General features: G+C 38.3%; 1 long non-coding RNA gene across 1 annotated transcript; it reads right to left on the bottom strand.

The window, feature by feature from the left end:
* Positions 1-1,056: 1,056 nt before the first annotated feature.
* LOC126816985 (uncharacterized) lies at positions 1,057-8,685 on the bottom strand. Its single transcript, XR_007678702.2, has 3 exons — positions 8,498-8,685; positions 4,773-5,062; positions 1,057-2,590 (listed from the first exon to the last, which is right to left on the bottom strand). It is a non-coding gene; the product is annotated as an uncharacterized LOC126816985 (long non-coding RNA).
* Between the last annotated feature and the right edge of the window lie 792 nt (positions 8,686-9,477).

Raw genomic sequence — 9,477 nt, 5'->3', positions numbered from 1 at the left:
CGAACCTAGTTGGTTAACTCCGCCCCCTCCTCCCCCCCCCCCCCCCGCCCCACTCCACCCCACTCCACCCCACTGTCGAAAGACCCCGGCGCGTGCTAAAGCACGGGACTGGGGCTATGCTGGAGAAATAAAGACTGAATGAAATAACCCGAGAAAAAGAAAAACAGAGACCTCGGTTTTTCTTTTGAGGTTTTTTTTTCTGAAGTCTTTCTTTCCCAACATAACCGAAGTGGAGGACTTTATCTTGCTTGTAAACCGTATATGAGAATATAAATTGTAAAAGCTTTTAAAAGAATAACGTCAAATTCCCCTGCATATATATGCAAAGCCGCCCCCGACTTTCATTCCGCATGTGATTCCGGGCATAGAATATACCCCAAAGACCAAAGAGTTTAACCGTTATAGGTTTATAAGAAAATAGAAATAAGATAAAATGTCTGATATATCACGCTTGGTGAAAGCGGACGTTAAATATAACTTACACGTCGGAAAATTCCTATGAACTTTCTCGGCCAATGAAGGAATCGAACACGCGACCCCCAGGCTACCCACTTAGCCCCTGTGGCTCCCCATAAAGTTGTGTGTGTGTGAGAGAGAGAAATGGGGTTTAACGTCCACTCGACACAAACTAGGCCATTTCGGGACTAAAATATGTTTTAATTTCATTTCAATAATTCGCTTGCGCGTAGGGGTCTTGAGCAGTGGGAGGAAACCGGAGGACCCGGAGAAAACCCACGAGGTTGGACAGGTGACCCTACTCCTTGTCACGTACAACCGGGAATTTGAAACCACGTCAGTTGACTCAATGACAGAAATGATGTTACAGCGCACACCCGCTAACCATTCAGCCATCCAACCCCAGCGCCCCCCCCCCCCATAAAGTTGTGTTTGTGTTATTTCAAAGATGGGGGAGGTTGCGCACAGAGCAATTCTGAAAGTTTATACTTGACCTATTTCCATAGTCAAATATTTCTTGCTGTTCTATCTTATTCCCCCCACCCTCCTTTACACGTAATGTATTCATACTTTCGTTACAGTTTACAAAACACCACAACATAATATGATAATGGTGAAAGTTTATTATTCACAGTCTTTTTTGATTATATACACAACAGTACATACATTATAATTTATTAGTTACTTTACCCATCACTAGGCCTGTATCACCACCATAATATGTTCAAGTTGACCGTTTAATACTATTTTATAGTAAGATGATAATGGTACATATTTATTATAATTATATACACAACACGTAATTAATCTGATATAATGATAATGGTACATATTTATTATAATTATACACACAACACATACAATATAAATAATTTGTTATACTTAACCCATCACCAGGCCTGTAACACCACCATAATTATATACACAACACATACAATATAATTAATTTGTCACTTCGCACACCACTAGGCCTATATCACCACCACCAACAGGTTTATATATTGTTTAAAATTGTTTTATAGTAAGAATGTATGATTTTAATACCATTTTAACTCAATGTAATCAAACAGACTACTACAATCCTTGAGTGGTTTTAGCAACTAAGCACATTAAAAAAACACAACACAATTTATATGGAATACAGTCACTCGTTTATACACATATAGCACGAGGTTTCGACAAGTATTCTCCTATCATTTGCACTTGAAAACGATAAGAGAATATGTGTCGAAACGTTGTGCTATATGTGTATAAACCACATCCCAAACTTAGGCTGCCTGTCTATAGCTAGCTCCGCCTGAGAACAGGCCCTAACCTAATTAACCGACATTTTAATTCCTACATCGACGATTATAGTCAAAAACACTGAGTATGCGTTTAGAAATTTTTAGAAGTATTTATTTCTCTTCTATTTTCATACTGAATGAAATTTAATATGTTTATTTAGTCGTTGAGTGTATGAAAGGTGTCAAACACATCTGAGCCGTATCACGAAATAGTCCACTAATAATTCAATATGGCGGCACCCATGAAAGATACGTTCAGAGAAGACAAATTTTGGAGTATCTAACCTTGTTTTGAAAGAAAAACAGAAGGCAGTTTACAAAGATAAAGACTGTATTGCAATATTACCCATTAGCACATATTATATATCTCTTTTACCGGAGTAGCAGATATCGACACTTTGTTAACTTGACATATTTGTTTACATAAATCACGTGCTTCGGTTATAGAAACAAGTACCAGTCGATAAGCCCCACCCCAAAATGATCACGTGAGCGTTTTAAATGGACGTCATTTAGGGCAGTGATGTATTCTCGAGGTATGAAGTAGATGGACTGCTGTGCACAGTATGTATAAACCTGAGATTGTTTTCCACATGAATTGTGTTGTATTTTTTTAAGACTACTACAACCAGACTTTATCACCGGCTTCTACACCGTAATACGACAATGGTAGATTTTTTTTGTTGTTGTACCTGTAAATGTCCTTATCCTGTTTTACACTGTAGATACTAATAATATAAAGATCAACATCATCTCTACCACACTTTCTTCTATACTTCTCCTGTAGTATCTCTTCTAACTTTTTAACAGTTTTATCTCTACTAACACTTATAATGACATCACCACCACTGTAAATACAGGTACATATATATTACATTACAATACCTACCGCTATAGATGCAGGTAAATAAATATTATATTATACCTACTACTGTAGATACAGGTACATATATATTATACTTATATCACCACTGTATTTACCGGTAAATATATATACTATTCAAAAAAAGTAGGGGATATTTGATTTTGGGGGCATAATACTAAAATATGCAAATGACTACGAAAAAAGTCACTATAGAACCTAACAGAAGAAACATTTCCAGTGACATGTGACGCCCAAACGCACCAATAGCTACCGCATGGAATGCAGGTGATGCTTGGGATCATCATGGGGGTCCAACCCAAGATTTGCACGACTCTGACTTTGAATGTTACAGTCATTGTGGCATTGAATTCCAGGGTGGAAACATCAGTTTAATTGTTTTAGTGACCAGAAAACAAATTTTGATATGCGTCGGCTTACCCAAAATGAAAGGTTACGTTCCCTTGGCATGCTACAGATCGGCACAACACAGGCGGTTGTGGCGCGGACGATGAATGTTTCTCAGTCTGTCATAAGCAGGCTATGGTCCAGATACCGTGATACACAATCTGTACAGGACAGACCACGCTCAGGTCGATCAAGGGCGACAACTCAAGCCCAGGATCGATTTATCCGTACCTTGGCCTTGAGAAATCGTGTCATCACAGCAAATCAGATCAGCGCTCGTCTTCAAACAGACACTGGTGTGAGAGTGAGTGGCCAGACGATTCGGAATCGACTGCATAGGGGTCACCTTCGCGCCCGACGTCCTCGCGTGATCCCTTGTTTGAGAGATCATCACATTCAGGCAAGACGTCGTTGGTGTAGGGATCGTCAACACTGGGATAATCGACGCTGGAGCAATGTGATGTTTTCAGATGAGTCAAGGTTCACTGTTGATTTGGGGGTGGTTCTGTTATGGTGTAGGGAGGCATCACTGTTGCTGGAAGAACGGCTTTACATGTTGTTGCAGGGCGTGTTACAGGCCAGTACTACCGGGACAACATCTTGGCAGTCCATGTTGTGCCGTTCGCACGACGTCATGGCCGCCGTTTCATCTTCCAGGATGACAACGCAAGATGTCACAGGGCCAGGATCGTTACAGGTTACCTCCAACAACAGAACATCACCACATTACCTTGGCCAGCACTGAGTCCCGACCTCTCCCCCATCGAGCATGTCTGGGACATGCTTGGACAGAGGTTACGTCAACGTCAACAACGTCCTGCCAATGTCCAAGAACTTGCTGCTGCGTTGCAACATGAATGGGACAATCTGGACCAAAATGACCTTAGACGTCTCATTAGGAGTATGCCACGTCGGATTAATGCTTGTTTGGCAAACAGAGGAGGATTTACCCGTTACTGACTTGGTTGTGATGCTGTGGTAACTTTGCTGTTTGACCCCGGGTATCATTTTACCCTTATAAAGGTCAGTCTGTGCCTTACTTAGTCTAACGATCATTTGGAATAAATCGATGAATGTGAACTTCATTTCATTTTGTCATTTGTTTCTTCGTCAGTTTCATTAGGTGACTTTAATAACACTTAAAAATCAAATATCCCCTACTTTTTTTGAATTGTATATTATACTTATACCTACTACTGTAAATACAGGTAAATATATATTATACCTACTACTGTAAATACAGGTAAATATATATTATACTTATATCACCACTGTATATACGGGTACATATATATCATAATAGTTATATATCTACTATAACAGTACCACAGTACCACTGTAAATACAGGTAAAAAAATCTTATATTATAATACATGTAGGTGTATATCCACAATAATACCTACAATTGTAAATACAGGTAAATATATATTATATTATAATAGCTATATATCTGCTATAATACCTACGACTGTAAATACAGGTAAATATATATTATACAATAATAGTTATATACCTACCACTGTAATACAGGTAAATATACATTAGATTATAATACCCACCTTTATAGATACAGGTAAATATATTATAACTATGTTACTTGTGAACCGTATTATGTAGTTAAAGGGAATATAGAATACAAAAGAAGTTGAACAACATCAATGGCATTTACAATCTTCAATACACATCATGAAGTATCAAAGAAGATTTATTTTAATTATCAGTTTGATTAACACGTCAATAAAGACCAGGTATCTACTTACAGACCCTTTACAGTAAGAGTTATCATAGCATCCTTTTCTTTATTTATATTTTTATTTACTTTCTTGACTCCTGTTTTATCTTCCACAACTTTAACCCTTGACTTGAGTCTCTGTATCTCGTCAGTCTGCCTCTGTTTGTCTAATTGGAGTTGTTGTATTTCATTCTTCATCCTATCATTATCTTCTTTTAGTTGCTTGGTTGGTTGAATTTGTATGTTGTGCTCACCTATTTGTACATTACAAGGGTGGTGGAAATTAAGACTTTGTTGGTTGACAACTGGCTGAAGTGACTGTAAACATTAAAAATATTTTATTTAGTCAGTGAAAGTCAACACACAATTCATACCAGTTTACATATATATGGAATCATATTTACATCGCACACTGCTAGCAATCGTTCATTCATGGGGATAAGATACTGATGATGCACAAAGTAATAATGGTGGGTGTGCTCTAACATGGTGATAAGATGCTAATGCTGTATGTTTACATATATTTACATCGCATGCTGCTAACAATCGTTCAATCATTGTCAATCATGAAGATAAGATACTGATGATGCACACAGTAAGAATTGTGGGTGTGCTCTAATATGGTGATTGTTGTTTTTCTTAGCCCTTAACGTCCGCTTCCACCGAAGGTGAAATCGCAGACAAGTCTTATTTTTCATTAGTGTACGCGCAGGGGTCTTTCCTGTGGGAGGAAACCGGAGTAAATCGACGAGGTTGAGAAGGCGCCCCTATCTCCAAGCCACATACGCTCACACCAGGGATCGAAACCACAACCGCAAGTCAGAGGTGACCGGCCAGCTAGAGGCTGAAGCGCGGCACTCTAGACCACTAGGCCATCCAACCCCATTATATGGTGATTAGATACTAACGGTGTGTTTTAGTGGGGCTCAACCCTTTTTTGCCAACGGCACACCTTAGAACACGTGAAAAAAAATAGCGGCACACCTGGCTAAATGTATAAGAAAAATATTTGAATTTTGCAAAATAAAAAGATGATAAGTCAGGCGGCATACAACCGTGAACACAGCCTAGTCATAGACACATAGAATGACTCAAACTAAATTAAGAAAAACACAGCTATGAACCTTTTAGTAGACTCCAATGAATACTAAATTAGGATCACATGGTTATTCGCATTTTCTTAGTGGGCCGATCAAAATTTCGCGGCACACTTAGGAAGATCCTGTGGCACACTGGCTGAGAAGCCCTGGTGTATATAGTAATAATGGTAGGCGTGGTCCAGCATGGTGATTAGGTACTAATGGTGTATAGTAATATTGGTCTTTAATTGTCTATTTTGTGACGAATATAAAGATTGCCACACGCTAAATCTAGAAACATTGGGGATATACTCAAGAAATCAGGATTAATTTACAGTCATTTTTTCCAAGAAGTGGAGTGACCTATCTAACCTCGTGTGTTTTTTCTGGGTTTTTTTTTATCAGGGTTGCTCCCATTGTTAAAGCCTTCAACACCCAAATGAACTGTGGGATAAAGATTTCCATACATAAGTCTTGAAACGATTGAACTTGTATTGTGAGACACGGTCGTTTGTTGGTGAGGCCACGTCTGCTTGTACAACCGATTGTGATATAGTTGACGTCGAATGGGCGTATATCCAATTCAATCATTTCCACTTTCTTTATTGGTCTTTGTCAAATTCGCAAGCATTTATTATAACAGGCTACTAGGCTAGTGCCGTTTGTAAATCTCAATTCAGGGACGTGATAATAAACGAATAATCCGGTGATTACTGCCGTCTTCATTAGCCCAGTTTAGGAGCAGAACAGTAGGACGTTAAACCCCATTTCATTTTATTTCATTTCCGATGACTACTGTTAATACTACGGCATGTTTTCAAAACACGACAACTTCGATGATTTCCGACATTTCGCTTTGTCACAGAACGCCCGAAATAGCTTTAATCTCTAAGTCACACCAACTTTCCCGAAGACCGAAGAAATCTTAACGATCCGACATGTAGTTTCTGAGATACAATCAAATTGGAAAAACAAAAATAATAATAAATAGAACTGCGATGCAGTAATGACGGGTTTCAACGGTGCCTCATTACACTTCAACTTATGTCACCTCCAGTGCCACGTTACTCTTCAACTTCCGGTACAAATGAAAACGTTCAACAGATTTCCACATAAGCATTGCACAGGTGTTTTCAAAAGAACTTTCGACAAGTCAAAATTGAAGTTTTGGGCAAAATTGCGTCACTTCCGGTGCCGACAGAAAGTTTTATCGGTAGAAGAAAGTTGTGAATTTGTACCACGGAGCATATGGGTTTAGTCTTTTACATAGTCTACTCTTCTCCATGTCTAGTGTCCTTGAGCCCATATCAAACGCCGCTGACGGTGATGATCCCTGAGGATAGCTCCAACATAAGGTCGTCGTGCACGGAGTCCTACTTCTCTTAGACGACGTCTTACGGTGTTGGCACTTACTGGTCCTTGTCTTCCGACGACTGCTGCACCTGTTCGAGTCGCTGGGCGGAATCTGTCACACAGATGAGTGACCCGGATGTAGCGGTCTTGAGCCTGGGTTGTAACGCGTTGTGGACCAGGACGTTGACGGTCACGTGTTGATCCAGTAACTCGAACACGTTCCACCAACCTTACAATAGTGGACTGATGACAATGAAAGTGTCTGGCAATAGCACGTGTAGACATGCCAGCCCTGGGCATTTCCCATGGCTTCATTCCGTTGATTTTCAGTAAGTCTCGGCATCTCTAGGGAAAAAAAGTGATGCGTTTTCCATGGCGCTCCGAAGTTCTGGAGAGTTGATTATGGGCCTGGTATGTAAATACATGTCGCATTAATTATTTATATAACATTTGAAGTCAAAGGAACGATCTGCAATATGCAAATTTAGCTCTAAAAAAATGCATCTTTAACCAGCATAACATCCTTTATACTCAGTTATTATAAAATCCCAATACGTTTCACATTTAGCATGATTAAACATTAGCGATAAAATCTCAATACATTCCATTACCTTCAGTATGATTTTATTTTAACGATAAAATATTAATGTACATGGATGATAATTCGGCAGCCATTTGATTGTGACTTAAAAATTTCATTCAACTTCACGTATCCTTTCAAACGGTTCAGTCGCAAAAATTAATAATTTATATATTTTGTTTGATAGAAAGGTATTTTCACATCTACAAAAGAAATTGTGTTCAATTTTTTCGAAATGCAATACTGATTTCATACATGGCATATCGAATACAAAAGAAGCTGATATGAATCTTATATTTATTTGTATATGTTGCTATGTATTATATCATAATGTTGCTATGATAAATATCATATGAAATACGAATACAAAGCAAGCTTGTGTGAATATTTCATAGTTTGATTGTCTATTGTTGCTATGTTGAAAAGTGAAGTAACCATATATCAACATTGTTATGCATACTGCCTCAGATTTATTTTGTTTTGTTTTGTTTTTAAAGATAATGTCCCGCAATATGATCAAGCAAAGATGGTCACCCTAGACGTGAGGTTGTCGGATTTACTGTAGAAATGGTTCCACTACTGATGTCGCGCGTCTTGCCTCAAGATATAGTGATAATTAATAATTGTAGCGGCGAACAAGTCGGGCGACGCTACAATATTGAAGCTAGGTTTACTGTATTCCCGCAATCTGTTGAATTACACGGACATATTATATGTCACATATATGTTAATCTTACTCACCATATCAGACATCATGATGTTGTTATAGTAACAGATTTAATAAACACAACTTTCTTCTACTCTGATCCTTCAAATCACCAGAAAGGGCGAGACAAACGGGAAAATCTCCAACAAGGAAATCCCGTCTATTTACGGCTATGATCTAAGCGCTGTAGACAATATTATGCTGGTCTTGTGTTTTGTGGTTACAAGTTAATAACATGATAGTCAAGTCTACCATTACGTCAACATATTATTAAATAATGGGAATACCCACAATATAAACCGGTTAGACCAGTTTATAAACTTTACATATTTAGACTAAATTTCCTTACAACGTAACTAAAACCTAACCCCTGTTCACTGTGATTAGTAAACGATATGTTTGGTTGGAAATATTCTGATATTTAGGTATCCTATGAAAATCTAACAGAAAACTAGTTTTATTTGTGCGATCAATCTACGGATAAAGGCAAATAACTCAGGATGCAGACCACTATTTCCAAATTCATTTTAATGTTAATACTGTTATCCCTGCCCGTCCTCTACTTTTCCCCAAATATTCGGACGGCTGACCACAAACGGAACAATAACTGGCCATGTATTTACTGCAAACACCTATATACCCCAGTTTATTTATTAGTCTTATACCTATATACCTCTATATACCCCAGTTTATTTACTAGTCCTATATCTATATACCCCAGTTGATATACGTACTAGTCTCATACCTATATATCCCAGTTTATATAACAAAGTTTAGTTACTAGTCTTATACATATACACCTCAGTTTATTTACTAGTCTTACACCCATATACCCCAGTTTATTTACTAGTCTTATACCTATATACCCCGGTTTATCACTGGTCTTATACCTATATACCCCAGTCTATTTACTGGTCTTACACCTATTAGACCAGGAGCCCAGGGGGTCAACCTAGCTAGGCTAGATTAGCTGAAATCTGTACCACCTAAAACAGCTTTGGAGTTGTTCAGTACC

Source organism: Patella vulgata, chromosome 3 (assembly GCF_932274485.2).
Source record: "Patella vulgata chromosome 3, xgPatVulg1.2, whole genome shotgun sequence".
In the NCBI taxonomy this organism is placed as follows: domain Eukaryota; kingdom Metazoa; phylum Mollusca; class Gastropoda; family Patellidae; genus Patella; species Patella vulgata.
The sequence above is the reverse complement of the archived record's forward strand: the minus strand, read 5'-3'. Positions and strand labels throughout refer to the sequence as shown.